Genomic DNA, 20,369 nt, shown 5'->3' on the forward strand with positions numbered 1-20,369 from the left:
CATAGGGTTGTATCCCTGATCATCTTGGCTAATAGCCATTGATGGACCTATCCAAGGACTTGTCTAATTCTTTTTTGAACCCAGTTATACTGTTGGCCTTCACAACATCCCCTAGCAAGTTCCACATATTGACTATGCATTGTGTGAAGAAGTACTTCTTTTGTTTGTTTTAAGCCTGCTGCCTATTAATTTCATTGCGTGACTGGTTGTTCTGGTGTTATGCCAAGAGATAAATAACCTTTCTTTATTTACTTTCTCACAACCTTCACAATTTTATAGACCTCTGTCATAGCCCCCCTTTGTCTCTTTTCCAAGCTGAACAGCCCAATTTTTTAAATCTCTCCTCATATGGAAGTTGTTCCATACCCTTAATCATTTTTGTTGCCCTTTTCTGTACCTTTTCCAATTCTAAATATGTCTTTCTTTGAGATGGGGCAACCAGAACTGCATGAAGTATTCAAGTATTCATGGCATACCATGAATTTATATACTGGCATTATGATAATTACTGTCTTATTATCTATCCCTTTCCTATGGCTCTTAACAGCTTTTTTGACTGTTGCTGCACATTGAGCAGATGTTTTTGGAGAACTATCCACAACTCCCTGATCTCTTTCCTGAGTGATAATAGCTAAGTTTGACCCCATCATTTTGTATGTATATTTGGGATTATGTTTTCCAATGTACATTACTTTGCATTACTGAGCAGTGACTTAGCTGGAGAGTTAACCCACCAGAAGATGACAGATGGCCATGAGGCCAGAAGAGCTGGAGGGGTTGTTAGAGTGAAAGGATATCTGTAATACTGTGTACATAGGGAGGCACTCTAGAGGCAAGGGTATGCTCTTACAATTGCCAAGTGTGTTTATATGGGAATTTCTTTCCATTAGAAAACACCCTATAGCGGTCTAGGCAGCTGTCACCACGTTGTGCATGTCTTAGGTCTTCTTCTTGAATTCTGTGCACACAGGCCAAGTATTAATTATTCCTTGGCTTCGTACAAGTATTTGTTTAAAAGGAATTAATAAAAAATAAATAAGCAAAAATGTCGGAGAAAGGTGCAAAGTAACTAGAGAAAGCAGCAAATATATGTAAGACCAGGGCAAAGAGAAGAAGAGGCAGACAAGCTAAAGACATAAGAGGACAAATGATATTTATAACACAGGATAGGAATTTAAAAGGAGCTCAAGGGAGTTAGGCATCCTGAAAATGAGTTGGACCCCTAATTTCCTTAAGTACTTTTGAAAATATTACTCACAATCTCTGGTATATTTTCAAAATAAAACAACAATTTAAAAAAAAACAGTTTAGCTCTCTGATATGTAGGGTGAAGTTTGCTTTGAACTATAGATTATTTCTGCCTTTTGGTTGTTTGAGATATCTTAGAAATGGTATTGTTGGGGGAAAATATGTACAAAATGCTCCAGTGAACAGAAATAGGAATTTTCCTGAATTACCTTTAAAAATAAATCTCTGCTATTCTTAGGACAAAGAGTTGTCATTTGGAGACCATTCACTTTTGAAGGAAAGTTTAATTTGCTTTGAGCTAAGACAAATCTTCCAACACTCCTCTACTCAAAAAGTACTTTTGAAATTTTCAAAATCTCTCCTTCCAAAGTTGGTCTTTTGTTCAATTTGCGGACACATTTGTTTGCTAATAAAAAAGCACAGCTAGACAGATCCATGCAGACTGTCTTTAAGTAACATTTCATTACTCAAGTGCAGTTTTATGGACTTGTTGGATTTATTAACTCTTAACCCTTTGCTTTGTAATAGATGAATAGAAGCTTACTGCCCCCCTTCAGCCCCACCCCTTTCCTCTCTTTTTAGGGAGCATGAGCTAACTTTTCCCCCTAATGTAGCTCCACTTTTTCTTATCATTGGAGTTGTTGCTTCTCTCATCACAAGTGTGGCAATGAGGTCTGTGACAGAAATAGCATAGGGTTGCATATAGCCAATGGTAACTGAAAAAACAAGCCTTGAAACACAACCAGTGTATTTAAAATAAAATAAATATTTTGGTTCATTTCCTTAGCTGGTATAAATTGGCCTAGCTCCATTTGCTTTCAGTCGAGATGCAACAGACAAGCTAGGTGAGATAGTATCTTTTATTGGACTTACTTCTGTTGGTGGAAGGTGCATCCCTTAAAATTAGATATGAGCCTGAACCAAAACACAGCACCCAAACACCCCTAAGCTTATCAAGTTTTGAATCAAGATCTGAATCTTTCATCCTGAGACAACTATTTAATATCTGGAGGACATTCTCCCAGAACATAGTGAGGCTGAGTTAAATTTGTAGCTTGAAGTTCTTAATAGTGTCCCTTGCTTTCCATTATACAGTGATTATACAGTGAGAATATGAATGCAATGCTTTTATTAACATACCTATTTTTATAGGTGGGACAGCAATTTTAGAAACATTCAATGGGAGTTGGGTGCACCTATGTGGGTAGAATTTGTTTTAGAGCTAGTCATATAGTCATAGGACCTGACACAGCTACATCTGAGACCTTGAAATGTTTGAACCTTCAAAGCATTTTAGGCATGTTAGATCTGGATCCACAAGGAGACTTGTGGGAGAAGGGAAGGAAGGGAGAGCCTTCCTTAACTTTTAGCCCGGTGGTTAGGATACTCACACAGGATATGGGAGATATTGATTCACTTCCCTCCACTGCCTGATAAGGAGAAGGGATTTGAACAGGGCTCTCCACCTCCTGGATGAGTGCCTAACCTTGGACTAGAATCACTTAAACTTACTCTGACCCAATTAATATTAATTATTCCATTATTTATAGTTGAACAACTTCAACAAGAGAGACAGACCCACATACGACTATCCCACAGTCCAATTTTCAGATTTCTCTGGGAGTTCAGTACCTTTTGAAGCTCTGGGCCCTCGGCACGTCTGAAAATTCCACTAGGTGCCTATCTACATCTTTAGGCATCTAATACGTTAAAAATCTGGTCCACTAAGATTGTGACTCTTGCTGAAGATCTGCTTTCTTCGCTTCACCTGTGCGATCAAGTTATTTTTAATTTGGTTTACTGAAATTGTCTGGTCTGAATAGAAATGATGCAATTAAACTTTTAGTAAAATTTCTTTTCTTAGGATACTCTTAAAATACCATATTATAACTTTAAAAATACAGACTAGCACTCTTAAAAAAACCCCAAATACCCCCAAAACAAAGCAAAACACCACCACCACCATAAAAAGAGCAATTCAATGCACCTGAGAACAACAGGTTCTTCACCAAGGAGTCAAAGGAATTCAGAACGTTATCAAACATTACAGTGTGAACATATGCTAATATGAATATTATTAGAGCTTCTAAAAACTACTATTTTTTAAGCTTGTAAAGTTATGCCGTGCAGGCCCTCAGATGTTTTGTCTAGCTATGCCAAAAACAAGATCCAAGACAAGTGGGATATCAAAATGTCCCAGATCCTGCTAGGCATAGTTTTATATGGCAATAAAATGAGGCTGCATTTCCTTCAAATGTGATGATTTTGCCGTTATTAGTGTGTGCGCATTCTATCATCTGATTGTTCAATCTTGAATAAAATATACAGCCAGCAGATGCATAAAAATACAATTTCTTTCATAGATAAGATAATGCATACCAGTTTATAGAATATAGTTTATATTATTTTACCTTTTTTATTTTTGCTGCTGCCTTTCTGTTAACTTTGGGGTGCAATCCAGACCAGTAAAGGGTTATCACCACCTGGGATGTAGGAGCCATGTTAATTCTGTCTCTTGAGTTGAGACTCAAGACAACTCCCGCTTGTTTGCTTGATAGCTTTGTTTTTATGGCTAATATATAAATTGAGGTACACCTACATTCCTTTGTCTAGTGGACAAACCTGCCTTTACCTAGGTTAAGCTGTCACCTTTGACTTAGATGTATTTTAGTAACATTATACAGAGGGAATTTATAACTTCACATATGAGGTTAGCACATCCATTTTACAATATTAATGACCAGTGTTGTGTTAGTTTTTAAATACCTTACAAGGCATATTTTGTATGAACATCATTGCAGTGGTGAATACAGAGGTGCTTACCATCACAGCTTCCCTGGGTGAATTCAGGACTTCGTTGGGGTTTGACTATTGGCCTGACTCAGAAGCAGTCAGCCATTCGGTCAAAGCCAATGATATCATCATCAACTACTTCTTAAACTGGAAGAGCAGAGGACTTGGAAATCAGTAGTCAGAAGGACAGAGCTGTGGACAGGATTATCCCATTAGGAAATATGATCCAAGGATTTACATTTCTGTTGGTTTGAGACTAACACTCAAACTTCTTGCTGCTTGCTCACCTGCCAGAGACTCTAATGCATCTAGAGAGCTGTGTGTTTTTATGTCTTCACTTTAGGCTTGAGTCCCACTCTGGAATTAATTCAGGCATATTGACCACTTAATGCAGATTACATTATTAGCTTCCTTTTATTAAGGGGCTCAGAGATGGCTGAGTGGCAGTGCCTAGAGAGTGAATATGATACCTCTGGGTGGAATAAAGTTAAAGTACAAGACAGATCTTCAGCAGGAGTAAAGCAGCATAACTATCTCCAGTTTACCCAACTTGAGAATCTGGCCCTCTACTTACAGGCTGAGATCCTAGCTGCATTAAAGTCAATGGGAGTTTTGCCATTGACCTGGGTTAAAGCCACACTTTCATCCATATGAATATATTTGGTCAAAGAAAGATTCAGTTTTCAATAAGAGTAGCTTGGCATTTACAAGGGCACTACTGTTTACTTGCACTATGTGAACAGTTTTCTTTCATTTGAATGACAAGTTAGACAGCTGCTCTATTCATGATTTGTAAAATGATATTTTTTACTTAATTTCCTTTTTCAAAAGTGATATTTTTGGGTCAAATTACGGTGGAATCTTAAAAGGAGGTATGTTTCCATTTAATTACAAAATACTGCTGCTCTCTTATAGAGGAATGCCATTAATAAATAAAATATAAAATAAAGTAGAACGGTGTTATAACAAATGACTTTTGGGCAAACATCTGGTTGATCATTGCAACTGGATCTTCACACATCTGTCTTTTACAATGGTGACTTCTAACAAAACATTTCCTAAGAGACAGAGAGAGAGAGAGAGAGCAGTGCTCAGTTATGGCCAGGATTTAGAAAAGCAGACAGTGAATAGGAACAATTATAGAATATTAATCCATCTCTTAGTAGTGGAGAATGTTCTTTTCTTTTCTTTTCTTTTCTTTTCTTTTCTTTTCTTTTCTTTTCTTTTCTTTTCTGTCCTCTAGGTGCACTAAGCACAACAGATAGCCAGGCATACTTTGTTTCAAATGCTGGGTTGTGTATGCCATGTAAATTCTAAAGTTTTGTCAATTGGCAGTCACAGCAGCAGGATACTTCTGTTCAACAGGCATGGAAAAACAAAACAGCTCAGGCTTTCGGTATTTCATGAGGTGGCAGGTTGCTTAGGAGTTAAAAGTTGCAATGTCAATATCCCATTGTACATCTAACCCCTAACTCCAATGCTTATGCACTTTTATAAAAGTTCCACTGGGCACCTAAATACCTTTGAATAACTGGCTCCTAAGGCCTTATCCAAGACCCACTGACGCCTATAGGAATGTTTCCATTGACTTCAAAGGGCTTTTGATCAGGAATCTAAAGAGCTCTGGTTGAGCTCAGTTTTGGGGTGGGGGGAATTTTCTCTGTCAAAATCATTGAGATCAGAAAGGGTGTGTGTGTGGATGGTGGTGGTGGAGGAATAATCTCCTCTCGACATGCTGAGGTCAAGCTTCTTATTGCATATCTTTCTGAACAGTGTAGTTCTGGAATTTCAGGTTTCTGGAAAATCAGGCTTTCCTGACTGTGCAATCAATTGCATATGTTGTTGCAAGATTGTTTGTCTCCGGTGAGTCACTTTGCTTGTAACAGTGTAAAACTCCATGCTGTGTCCAGAATAGGTCGCTTCATTTTCTTTTACTCTGAACTTTATTAGAATAAGGAAAATATTATGATCTCAAGCTCCCTTCCCATCACTGCATTGTCTAGCTTCTGCCTGGAACCATCCCTAGCTCCCTTCTTGCCTGGCTTACTGTGACAGAGTTGATGCAGCAGTACACATCCTCACATCTTGTACTTTTTTTCTGTGTAAAGAATTTTGAACAGAATTAATATTTATCAACCAGTTATCTATCCAGGTACTGCACTGGTTTATCACTCATCCAGAACAGGCCATCTTCCATCCCTGAGAGAGACTGCCCAGGTGAATGTTCTTGGATTATCAAATTCTAAATGTATAGACTCCTGCAGAGCAGGGTAAAGACTCTTCCCAGCAGATTTATCTTTGCTAAGGCTGTGATGTGAGGACCAATGCAACTATGGTCACATGTCACTTCAGCTGGGATTGGAACCAACTGCTTACCTCTTCTGAACAGCATGACTTGAGCACTCTCAAACAGGTGCAAATGTATAGTGCAGCAATTTCCAGAGACAACAGCTACTGTTGTGCAATATTTTCCTTATCCATTTTTTTAGGATTGGGGCTCGTGTGGTAAACTTTGGGATGCAATATGACATTTAAAAAAAGCCTGAATCCTCTTAGATTTGGAATCTCTCAGCCTCACATCCTTTAAGGAGGGCCTGTTAGGGTGAAGATTTCATGTTCTGTTCTGATCTGATCCATAAGCAGTTGAGCTGATCATACTCCAGGGGATGAAGTATAAGTTGCCCTAAAGCTATGCATAGATAATTCTTCAACAGAGATCCCATATTATCTCAACAAACTTCACATATCATTCCAGCAGGCCACTTCCAAATGAGTGGTAGAGGTGGAAATAAGAAGGTTGAATTCATACTGTGTCTTCAAAAGCATAGAGTTCGGAACTGACAAACTGGCCCATTGTGATTACTGTGACACGGAGGCTCGTTGGTGCCAACTGGCAAAAGGTTCATAGTTCTTCACAAACAACTCCTGTCTCAGACCTGGCAAATTCATTACACCCACTACACTACTTAAATGGTATTTTTCTATAAAGGGTAGTATGTGAGCTCTCTACTGAAAGTTTGTAACTTATTGATACTCATAATCATTGTGAGCTGTGTGCATGGATAACATTTAAGGAATAATGTAACTATATTGAAAACTATGCCTTATGGTCTTGGAGTGAAAGCAAGTCATCAGTTTATGTAACATATTGTTCAATTGTTGCAACAACCCAGAAAAGTCAATGGAAAATCACCAAACACAAACTATAAACATTGAAACCACATGGCAGTGAAAAGGAATGATAGGACAGCCATGGGATTACACTGTCTGTATATGAAGACCACTGATTTGGTATATCATAGGGTGGGGAAAGACACTTTGCAGCCATTCACTGAAAAAGCACCTTGAAGACTGGGGATGCTTCATGAAAGATTGGGTTCTGGATCCTAGAGGCCAGCAAACACTGCAAAAGATTGAACTTTGGAGTGAGAATCTACTTTATTGGCTAGGAAAGGTAACTATTAAGTGTAGGCCCTAATTCATATCTTATGATTTTGTTTTATATGTCTGTCTCCATCGCTCACTTGTTTCTATTTCAGTTTCTAGTCTTAAGTAAACTTCCTTTTGTTTTACTATAATTGAACTCAGGTGCTGTGTGAAACAGGAGAATTTGTCCAAGGTAAAAATGCTAAACTGTAATACACTGTTCTTTTGGGAACAGAGGATCTGGGATTTCTGTGAGTATCCAGTGATCAGGGGCTGGATATCACATGGGACACTTTGAAGGAACCCGGGGGCTGGGGTTTATCTGCTTTCCACCAGGAAGGCTGGTATAGCCCAGAGGAGAATGCTTAAGTAGCTGATAGGCTGGCTGTGTTGGGGAGCAACACCCAGCTGACACAGGCAAGATTCCCTCATGCTGGAGGCAGATGGGCAACAAAATGACTCTTGGCCCTAGGTACCCCAAAAAGCATCACAATTACAATTTCTTTTTTATTGCTAAAATGAGATGAGATGCCTTTTAATTTTTTATGATCAATTGACTTGTGAGGGGCAAAATGTCTACAAATCTAGAAAAACAAGCAATGGCTGCAAGATACTTTTCTTTCACAAGTCTTTCCTCTAGTTGCGGGTTGTATTAATTCAAGAACCCCCTGTCTGAATAATTTCAAATTTGGCAGACAAATTCTAACTCAGTCTCATACCTAGTCCGGCCGTATGGATGGCCAGTGTCTCTTTGTCTAGTGAGTCTTAGGGTAGAAGGGAGGGGAACAGCATTATAATGAAAACTCAATAGCAACCTTCATTATCAAGTGGCTACTACAACTCCATAACTTACACTGTTAATTTAATGAAGCTCTGATCCTATGAGGCCAGCTCACATATGGAAAACAAACAAAGCACCATCACTTCTTTCCTGCTTCACAGATCCAGAGCCAGCACAGAGGAGTAAATTTATCTGAGTTTATAATCTAGTACTAGACTCAGATGGGTGACGGTTGGATTTCATGGACAACTCACCAACCTGCAAAGACATATGGACTAATCAGCAACACCAACTTTATTTCCAAGGGACAAGTATTAATTTATAACTGGCTTCATTTAACGCTTCTATGAGCAGAGGTAGCCTTTACCTGCAGCTGAATTCCCCTTAATAGGGGACAAAATTATTTCCTGTCTTTGAAAACCTCATCAGAAATGGCTTAGTCTGCTGATTCTTAAACTGAGAGCCTGCTGTAGATCATGATTTATGGGAAAACACACAAGTGGAAATGAAAAGAGGGCTGTAGAAAGCAACGCAGAGTTGCATCATCACTATTACTAGTGACAAATAAAAATGAGTTACACAGCATTATGAACTTAATAAACCAAACATTGCTGTAATATAGCAGAGGGAATGACTATGTTGTAGTATAGATTACATAAAAGACATACCTTTAACCAAGTTTACAGAAGAGTGTTAGATGTTTGGGATTTTTTAATTAAAATGTGAGGCTTCCCTAGGCTTTTTTCCTGCATCAGGTAATAGATCTTTTGATTAAATCTCTCAAATCCCCATTGTGGTGTTCTCTGAAAGTAAAGTCTTTATTTTCTTCTAGATGTAGCAAATACTTGGGATTAAAACTCTTATTAATCTTTGACTGTTGCCAAGTTGATCCAGATGTGATGTATTGATAAAATGTTTTTTGTCTCACAAAATTGTTTAACAATTTAATTTTGTCAAGGAGGACTCTGGGTGGCTATAACATACAGAGACATTACTTATGGACTGGAGAAACTCATTTCTTGTTCCATGTCTTCATGGATGTAGAATATTATCTAAGGAATTCTTTCCAAATTAATCTGGTGAAGAAAGAGCTTTTTATCTCTCTGGCACAAGTATGCACACTTTCTTTTATTAATGACAATGAGAAGGAAGTCCTGAGCTGGCATATGTGCTTACCATGTATTCTAGCAATGCCCCTATGAATTATCACTATCGCAAGAAGACAAACTAGCATTCCTTAAGCAGTAGTTTTTCAAACTGCTCATTGGTTTACCATGCATATACACCCTAATATTATTAATTTTGTTACAAGACTTCATACAGACCTTTTAAGGTAATTAAAGGTGTAGAAAGTTGATGGCGTTCTATAACTTCAAATGGAAGGGTGTTTTTAATAAAAAGTTGATATATCCTCTGACACAATATTAAGGAATCATGGTGGTGTTGGTTTTCTGTGTGTGTGTGTGCGCGTGCGCGTGCGTGCGTGCACAATGGTTGACTGTGGGCAGACTTTGGAAAATAAACCCATTCGCTCTAGTGATACCATGATATCTCTATGTGGTTTGTGGTCAAGGAGGGGCAGCTTTCAGCCACTATTGGTCAAATAGAAAAGCAGTACTTATGGCACCTTAGAGACTAACAAATTTATTAGAGCATAAGCTTTTGTGAGCTACAGCTCACTTCATCGGATGCATTTGGTGGAAAAAACAGAGGAGAGATTTATATACACACACAGAGAACATGAAACAATGGGTTTATCATACACACTGTAAGGAGAGTGATCACTTAAGATAAGCCATCACCAGCAGCAGGGGAGGAAAAGGAGGAAAACCTTTCATGGTGACAAGCAAGGTAGGCTAATTCCAACAGTTAACAAGAATATCAGAGGAACAGTGGTGGGTGGGGTGGGGGGGGTGAAATAACATGGGGAAATAGTTTTACTTTGTGTAATGACTCATCCATTCCAGTCTCTATTCAAGCCTAAATTAATTGTATCCAGTTTGCAAATTAATTCCAATTCAGCAGTCTCTCGTTGGAGTCTGTTTCTGAAGCTTTTTTGTTGAAGGACAGCCACTCTTAGGTCTGTAATCGAGTGACCAGAGAGATTGAAGTGTTCTCCAACTGGTTTTTGAATGTTATAATTCTTGACATCTGATTTGTGTCCATTCATTCTTTTACGTAGAGACTGTCCAGTTTGGCCAATGTACATGGCAGAGGGGCATTGCTGGCACACGATGGCATATATCACATTGGTAGATGTGCAAGTGAACGAGCCTCTGATAGTGTGGCTGATGTGATTAGGCCCTATGATGGTATCCCCTGAATAGATATGTGGACAGAGTTGGCAACGGGCTTTGTTGCAAGGATAGGTTCCTGGGTTAGTGGTTCTGTTGTGTGGTGTGTGGTTGCTGGTGAGTATTTGCTTCAGATTGGGGGGCTGTCTGTAAGCAAGGACTGGCCTGTCTCCCAAGATCTGTGAGAGTGATGGGTCGTCCTTCAGGATAGGTTGTAGATCCTTGATGATGCGTTGGAGAGGTTTTAGTTGGGGGCTGAATGGCTAGTGGCGTTCTGTTATTTTCTTTGTTGGGCCTGTCCTGTAGTAGGTGACTTCGGGGCACTCTTCTGGCTCTGTCAATCTGTTTCTTCACTTCAGCAGGTGGGTATTGTAGTTGTAGGAATGCATGATAGAGATCTTGTAGGTGTTTTTCTCTGTCTGAGGGGTTGGAGCAAATGCGGTTATATCGTAGAGCTTGGCTGTAGACAATGGATCGAGTGGTATGATCTGGATGAAAGCTAGAGGCATGTAGGTAGGAATAGCGGTCAGTAGGTTTCCGATATAGGGTGGTGTTTATGTGACCATCGCTTATTAGCACCGTAATACTAACTGTTAAACAAGTTTTGTTTTCAAACTCTTTCATGAGTAGAAGTGTGTGGAGTAGAAGTGTGTGTGTGTGTCTGTGTGTGTAACAGCAGTAATAAAACTGAATTGTACTCTTAAAGTTGTACTCTAATCCCTTTTTCATTGCTGTAATTCTAGTCCCCTCCCCTTTCACCCTCTCATTGTTTAAATCCACTCTTTATAACTTGACTTTTAAAATTACATTGTAAGCTTTCTGGGTCAGGGACAGTGTCATACAATATACTTATACAGCACATGAGGAATTGAGCTCTGATCCTGTCTGGGGCCTGGGGATGCTGCCATAATACAAACAATTTCATTATTGTTTAAGCTTATACTATTTGTGTCTATCATTAGTTTGTGGATACTGGAAAACAGGTGTGTGTGGAAAAAGTACTTGAATTGTGATAGTTTCAAGAATTTTACCACAAATGAATATTCCTCCAAAGATTTGTATCAAGTGGATTATTCATTACTCATTTATTTGTCATTATTTTTCTTTAATTTAAAAGATTTCAGTCTTCCAATTAGGAAGTCAAAGTAATACCATAAAATAGAGAGAACCATTCACACAACATAAATACCCAAAGTGGAGAGCTTGTAACTAGGGCTGTCAAGCGATTAAAAAAATTAATCGCGATTAATCACATGATTAAAAAAATTAATCATAATCGCAGTGTTAAACAATAATAGAATACCATAAATATTTTTGGATGTTTTATACATTTTCAAATATATTGATTTCAAATACAAATCAGAATACAAAAGCTCACTTTTATATTTATTTTTTGATGACAAGTATTGGCACTGTAAAACAGAAGAAATTGTATTTTTCAATTCACCTATTACAAGTACTATAGTGCAATCTCTTGATCACGAAAGTTGAACTTACAAATGTAGAATTATGTACAAAAAATGCATTAAAAATAAAACAATGTAAAATTTTAGAGCCTGAAAATCCACTCAGTCCTACCTCTTGTTCAGCCAATTGCTCAGACAAACAAGTTTGTTTACATTTGCAGGAGATAATGCTGCCCACTTCTTGTTTACAATGTCACCTGAAAGTGAGAACAGGCATTCTCATGGTACTGTTGTAGCTGGCGTTGCAAGATATTTATGTGCCAGATGCATTAAAGATTCATATGTCCCTTCACGCTTCAACCACCATTCCAGGGGACATGCTTCCATGCTCATGATGGATTCTGCTCGATAACAATCCAAAGCAGTGCAGACCGACACGTTTATTTTCATTACCTGAGTCAGATGCCACCGGCAGATGGTTGATTTTCCTTTTTGGTGGTTCAGGTTCTGTAGTTTCCGCATTGGAGTGTTGCTTTTTTAAGACTTCTGAAAGCATGCTCCACACCTCATCCCGCTCAGATTTTGGAAGGCACTCCAGATTCTTAAACCTTGGGTTGAGTGTTGTAGCTATCTTTAGAAATCTCACATTGGTGTCTTCTCTGAGTTCTGTGAAATCTGCAGTGAGAGTTCTTAAAATGAACAACGTGTGCTGAGTCATCATCTGAGACTGCTATAACATGAAATATATGGCAGAATGTGGGTAAAACAGATCAGGGGACATACAATTCTTGCCAAAGCTGTTCAGTCAGAAGTAACACATTTTTTTAACGAGCATCATCAGCATGGAAGCATGTCCTCTGGAATGGTGGCCGAAGCATAAAGGGGCATATAAATGTTTAGCATATCCGGCATGTAAATACCTTGCAATGCCGGCTACAAAAGTGCCCTACGAATACCTGTTCTCACTTTCTGGTGACACTGTCAATAAGAAGAGGGCAGCATTATCTTTCGTAAATGTAAACAAATTTATTTGTCTTAGCAATTGGCTGAAAAAGAAGACTGAATGAACTTGTAGGCTCTGAAGTTTTACAGTGTTTTGTTTTTGAGTGCAGTTATGTAACAAAAAAATTCTACATTTGTAAGTTGCACTTTCACAACAAAGAGATTGCATGATAGTACTTGTATGAGGTGAATTGAAAAATACTATTTATTTTATCAATTTTACAATGCAAATATTTGTAATAAAATAATATACACTTTGATTTCAGTTACAACACAGAATACAATTTATATGAAAATGTAGAAAGCCAACCAAAATATTTAATAAATTTCAATTGGTGTTCTATTGTTTAATAGTGTGATTAAAACTGCGATTAATCACAATTAATTTTTTAATTAATCATGTGAGTTAACTGTGATTAATCGACAGCTCTACTTGTAGCCCAATCATAATCTGAAAATTGTTCATCCAAGCTATTTAGCAAATGAATAATGAATACACTTGCAGAAATCAGGATCTGCTCGCAAACAAATATCAAAGAAAAAATTAAATGTTAATTGAATATTATTGGCAATGAATAATTAGACCAACACGAATAGCAATCGTGCAGAAGTGTAAGGAACAGCTGGCAGCAGAATCCTTGTGTAATTCTCCTGCAAGATGTATGAAATGTGTACATTGTTGTAGCAGAGAAAATATATAAAGTCTAATTTGAGTTGAACTAGATTGCTTGAGGGTGGCGGTAGGAGGGAATACTGGCTAACTCTTTTGAGGAGAGTTATATTTGATCTTCCTATTAAGAGGCTAGTAATCCAGATAGACTGAAATACTCTTTACAGGTTGTGAATTTACCCAGAAGGCACACCAGAAAATTTCACTGTCTGTATAAAAGCCTACTTAACCTAAAACTACCAGGCACTGTCACACACATGTTCTTAATAGTTACATAGAGAACTTCTCCTGGACAGTTTGTAATATAGCACCAGACTCCACAGGAAGCTGCTGTATGAGTGTTCACTCTTCTTGGATAAAGGGGGAATTATGGCAGTACAGGAGTTTAGGATCTTAAATGTTGGAGAGGAGATGAGAAAATCCTACGACACCATTAACTGCATCCCACTGCAAATGCAGGATATAGGCTTGTCTCCCCCCACCCCCCAAAAAGAGGTGGACATAACAAACTTTAAAAGGATGTAACATCTAAGGCTACATCTACACTGAGTGGGATTCCCAGCTTGCTTACATATACTCGCACTAGCACTCATGAAGCTAGCATGAATGTGCAGAGCAGGATAGTCACAGTAGCACAGGCAGTGGCAGCAGAGGCATGGCTGAGCTGTGCCAAATACGTATCCCTCAGTTTCAGGTGGGTTGTACTTTCTCTGGCTTAGCCATGCCTCTGCTGCTGTGACCTATGTTACTGTGCCTGCCCTGCTATTTATACTAGTAGTAGCATGAGTGTGCACACACAAGCTGGGAATAACACTCTTAGCTTGTAGTGTAGATGTAGCCTTAGGGTGAAATTCTGGCTCCACCGAAGTCAATGATAGAACTCCCCTGACTTCAAAGGTGAAATGGTGGCCCTATAGGTCTTAGGCAGTCTTCTCTTAGAAAAACTCCCCTCGAACATATGGACAATTAAATGTTTGTTCCACTTAATAATTCTCAGCTGATAACTGTGACTGAATAGTTAAAATTCCTATGGACAAGAGTTACTGCGAGTACAGAGTGGCACCTTGAATTCTGCAGATGAAAAAACGATTGTCCCACTATTTAAAAATATAAAAGGGATCTGTATATATTGTGAATTTCATTTGAATGAGGAAAAGTTACAATGATGCAAAAGTATACAAAATGGCTTTGCTGGTGCACCCTTTTTAGACACTTAAAATGTCCATGTAGATATCTCTCAAATTTCCAGATGGTTTATCATCCATTTCCCCCTCTAAATGAACATCAACTGTCTCTGAGGACAATCCATGTTTTTAAGCAAATAGATCAATTACACCATTCTCTAAAAATAATCTGACTCTAAGGCATTTCAAAGATGTTAACCTGACATTCCTATTTTTCTTTCCAGTTCTGCCTATTTATACATTTTCTTTCAAATTCTGACAAACATTTCTTTTCTCTTCAAAGATCCACCAGCCTTTATTGGCCTTTTCAGATAGTTATATAGGGCCTTAAAGTCAATGGGACTAGTCATGTGCTTCGAGTATCTAAGGCCTGGTCTACACTAGAAAGTTGGTCAACTTAACTGTGTTGCTCAGGGATGTGAAAAATCCACACCTCTGAGTGGCATAGTTAAACTGACATAACTTCCAGGGTAGACAGCTGCTAGATGAGAATTCTTCTTCTTTTGACCTAGCTACAGACTCTTGGGGAGTGGATTACTTAGACAGATGGGACAAGCCCTCCCATTGGCACAAATAGTATCTATACTGAAGCTCTACAGCAGTGCAGCTGTGCCACCGTAGCATTTCAAGTGTAGACAAGCCCCAAGTTACTTATTTAGTCCCCAGTACTGTAGTATTTGAGTATCTCACAATCTTAAATATATGTATTAGAGCGGATTGGGAACAAGAATTGCATTCCATGGGAAAGTCCAACATTCTGGAAAAAAGTTTGTTCTGAATTGGAACAAAAAGCTGAAACTTTAAAATTCCCATGAATTCCAAAAAAAATCTGAATTGGGATTATCAAAACACATTGTTTAGATAACTTTGAATCATTCCATTTTGATAAAACCATGTTGTTTTAATAAGGGAAGACGTTTCATTTTGGCTGTGTTGATTTATTTTGTTAATATTGTCATTATAAAAGCTAAAATGGAATTAACCAAAATGTCCTCTTTCTGCAGTTTTTTTCTAGTTGTATAAAAATGTGCAGTAAATCATTTAATCCTGGAATATTCTCTGCCCCTCTCCCCAGTAAAATAGATATGGTCTATTTTAAAGTTTTGTCTGTGGCTTGCTTTCTCTGATCTATATCTTGTCTATGGAGGGTTTTCCCCCCTAAACTTAACAGTCCAACTCCCACTGAAAATCATTTAAACTGCCCTTTGTGCCTTTGAAAATCTCCACTTAACCTATCACTGACTTTACTGAGAAATCAAGCCAATGGAAATACTCAAAAAAAAAATCCACTATGGTAACAACAACCTTTAAACCCATAGCTCCAAAAGTGTTAACTCAGAAGTATACATAGGATATTTTCTGAAAAAAGAAAAGGAGTACTTGTGGCACCTTAGAGACTAACAAATTTATTTGAGCATAAGCTTTCGTGAACTACAGCTTACTTCATTGGATGCATTCAGTGGAAACATTTTTTTTTCAGTGTTTTTCAACCGAATGCATCCGATGAAGTGAGCTGAAGCTTACGAAAGCTTATGCTCAAATTTGCTATTCTCTAAGGTGCCACAAGTACTCCTTTTCTTTTTGCGAATACAGACTAACACGGCTGCTACTCTGAAACCTGATATTTTCTGAGTAGCACAAGTATAATACAAAAGCTAGTGACGACATTCTTCAAAGTTGCAGAAGAATGTATGCTGTGAAGTTATGTGGAATAAATATTCTCCCCTCCCACAAACTTTACTAATGCCTCAATCATGTTTTTTTTTGTTGTTGGAGTGAAATATTTTCTATTTGAGCATCTGTTGTTTCATGCAAAGACAATGCTACATTTGCTCACAAGAATGAAACCACAATCGTTTCAGGTAAGAATGCAGATAGATTTTCAGTCTTTAGCAGCAGTAGATTGTTTTTAAGCTTCATTTTCAATGCCTATATTACAATACTAATGTTCAGTGTTCCCCTCTTTTGGTTATCCTGTCCAATTGGATTTTTACCCTCTTTAAATGACTTTTAACACTGTTTTTCATTCCTTTCAGTCTTTATTTTTGAAGAGCATTTTTCTTTATAACAAAGAATAACCTGAAAACAGTATCTTCTCTGTGATAAATATCTGAAAACAGGTAGTGATTAGAGAACAAATCAGTCTCTCATTCTAGTACTATAGTACTAGACCCATCATGGTGAGAGCCCCTTCTGTGTATGACATAATCTCTCCTGTGATGCTAAATTGTGGCAAGTACATTTTTCCCACTGCAGGGACACTACACTGGGAACTGGAGAGTCAATGGCAAAACTCCCAATGACTACAATAGAATCAGGACTGGACTGGACTCTGCAGGGGAGATTATCACCCCCACTTCAACTCTTTTACACTAGGGGGAGGGGGAAAAGCTGGAATGGTATAAGAGGGACCTAAGAGTATGTCTACATGGCAGCTTGGGGCATGCCACCCAGCCCAGGTACAAAAACTCATGCTAGCTCCACTCAAATTAGCATGCTAACATTAGTGGTGGATGTTGTGGCCCAGGTGGTGGTTCAGACTAGCTGCCCAATTCTGAGCTTGCCCAATCCCCCAGGTTGGAGCTCGGGTGACTAGCCTAAGCCTTTGCCTGTGCTGCTAGTTAGTGGTCTGAATATTGCAGCACAGCAATGGCTCGAGCTAGCTATCCAAGCTCCAACCCAATGGGCTGGTGGGCTGGGCCTCAGATGGCTAGTTAGAACTGCCACAAAGTCCAGACAGCTATTGGAGCTAGTGCAAATCTGTCCAATTGTGCTGGGATGCATGTTCCCAGCTGCAGTGCAGACACCCTAAAAGTCCTGGGTCAGGCAGAGCAAATTTCCCAGCGCAGGAACTAAGTCAGACAGCAGTAGGCTGTCTTCAGAGGATCCACATGCAAGCCCTTGCCTAGGGAGCACACAAGGAGTGTGGGTGGGGCAGAAGTGGCATGTTGGGGGTGTTGTGGAGTTCTGGGTTTTCCTGTTGCCATAGGAATACAGGAACAGGCTGTTGTAACTTAGTCCTTTGGTGATGCATTAATTATACTAGGGGTGGCTCGGATCCCTTAAGCAGCCCAAAATTGTGAAGGTTGCAGAGGTAGCTTAAAGCCACCATATCCCTCACTCCCCTTGGACTTCTAATTCTGTGCCATGCATCTCACCCTGAATCCTTAATGCAACAGGGATGTATCCCATCTCCATATGGAAGGCCTCCGTTTGCAGAACTGGTTATTCCACTGAGCAATGTGGAGTTCTTCAAAGACTTTATCTGGGGTCATTCAAGAGATGTGCATCACCTATTTCATTTGCTGAGTGTTAAAACTGTAATATCATAGTTATATGGCCTGCGCTGTACAGGACCTCATAATAGATTATCAAAATGGTCCACATGAAATCTCTGAATATTTTAAAAATACTTATTTTTGTTTTTGATTTCCCTACTTTCAAGAGGTTTTTAAGGACTTCCAATTACATATATTTTGATAATCCATCATAAACCTCAAAAGCAGTCTCTAATTATGTCATTTGGTATTTAAAAAATAAAGCAGTTAATGAATGTTCCCAGGCTCTTATAACTACTTTGAAAAACACCTTATTTATTCAATGCGTTGACAATAGCATAGCTGGATTTCTTTTTAAAATATTGTAAACTACTCTATTGTCACTAATGACTTCTTGGCTTACTTAGAGTCTAACACATTATGGTCTTACTTATGACACATTGTCAGTGATCCCATAACAGCTTGGAAGGTATCCATAGATTATATTGTATTGCATTATATTGCAGCATTTCATTCTCCAGTGTTGTATGAATCAGGTCCTTTTGATCCAAGGGCTTATAAGTGCGCTCCATTTTTATTGCCCTACCTTGTCATCTCAGTGAGGCTCATATTTAGCCACTTTTAAAAGATTTTATTTCTCAAGTGATTTGGCACGCCACCATGGCTTTTGTTTAACTGTTAATATTTTCTGACTTATTTATTTGGAGTTCTAAGTTATGTGTATTTTATAGGAGACCAATAGAATGTCAGTGGTGGATAGCTACCAGGGAAGGGTAGGAAGAAAAGTGCCAGAACTTTATTCCATTTGGAGTAGGGGCCAGGCTTGATCACAGTGGAAAGGTTCTTCAGGGATATTCTGAATGCCAAGAACACCAACAGAGATGCCTCCCCACTGACTGCCAGACCTTCTGCTTTGGATCACAAGACTACCTGTCCTCCTCTACCTACCACCTCCACCTGCTCCTGGAACCCTTTCACCAGTGGGGCATAGAGAAGTTTCTAAAGCATTAGACTGTGTTGTATTTTTAGCTGACTTATCATTGAAGAGGGGTGGAAGAAGGGATGATATGGATCCTTCTTACCCCCTCTTTATGCTCAAATACAGACTCCTATAGGGTCCTTCTCAGCCTGGGGTAGAAGGGGATGGCTCAGTGGAGGCAATAGCCCACCACCCCCTAGAACTAGAAAGTGGGAATCTGTGCATAATATTTCCCTTCTTGAGAAGATTGTGGGAAATTATCTCATAATTTCAATGTTAATATTGCATCTATGTAGGTCCAATGGGATAAACATGTTAGCAAGGCTATGGACAAAAGACCCAGTAGGCCTTTCATCTCTAAGGGACACGTTTTTTAATGGAAAGATGGTCTGGTGGATAGGCCACTGGACTAGGTATCAAGAGGCTTGGGTGCAATTCCGGGCTCAGTCACAGTATGTAACCTTGGGTAAGTCCCTCAGTCTACTTTGTACCTCAGTTTCTGATTCTGCAAAATAAGGCTAGTACTCCCTGCAGTCCCTGGGTAGATTGTTCAAAAATTGAGTGAGAACAGATGATGTTTTCTGTATGAAAACATCTGTATTTATGTATTTGTACTCTGCTGTGCTTTGAACAGGAACTTAGACAGCTTCTTATTGTAAATTGATCCAACTTTATAATATGCAATATAGACCACAGATAGTTATTCCTAGTAATGCAAGAGAATGTTTATGAAAGGTAGGGGACACAGAAGAATTAGAAAAGGAGTACTTGTGGCACCTTAGAGACTAACAAATTTATTTGAGCATAAGCTTTTGTGAGCCACAGCTCACTTCATCGGATGCATTCGGTGGAAAATACAGTGGGGAGATTTATATACACACACACAGAGAACATGAAACAATGGGTTTTATCATACACACTGTAAGGAGAGTGATCACTTAAGATGAGCTATTACAAGCAGGAAGGAGGAAAACCTTTTGTGGTGATAATCAAGGTGGGCCATTTCCAGCAGTTAACAAGAACGTCTGAGGAACAGTGGGGGGTGGGGTGGGGGGAGAAATAACATAGGGAAATAGTTTTACTTTGTAATGACCCATCCACTCCCAGTCTCTATTCAAGCCTAAATTAATTGTATCCAGTTTGCAAATTAATTCCAATTCAGCAGTCTCTCATTAGAGTCTATTTTTGAAGTTTTTTTGTTGAAGGATAGCCACTCTCAGGTCTGTAATCGTGTAACCGGAGAGATTGAAATGTTCTCCGACTGGTTTTTGAATGTTATAATTCTTGACGTCTGTTTTGTGTCCATTT

General features: G+C 38.8%; 1 long non-coding RNA gene across 1 annotated transcript in view; it reads left to right on the top strand.

Annotated features, from left to right (window-relative positions):
• The window catches only part of LOC122459888, a 96,292-nt gene that overhangs the window by 43,138 nt on the left and 32,785 nt on the right, over nt 1–20,369 (top strand). The window contains exon 2 of the long non-coding RNA XR_006280846.1: nt 16,581–16,666. This is a non-coding gene — a long non-coding RNA (uncharacterized LOC122459888). The remainder of the gene's footprint in view (nt 1–16,580; nt 16,667–20,369) is intronic.

The sequence above is a fragment of the Dermochelys coriacea genome, chromosome 4 (assembly GCF_009764565.3).
Source record: "Dermochelys coriacea isolate rDerCor1 chromosome 4, rDerCor1.pri.v4, whole genome shotgun sequence".
In the NCBI taxonomy this organism is placed as follows: Eukaryota; Metazoa; Chordata; order Testudines; family Dermochelyidae; genus Dermochelys; species Dermochelys coriacea.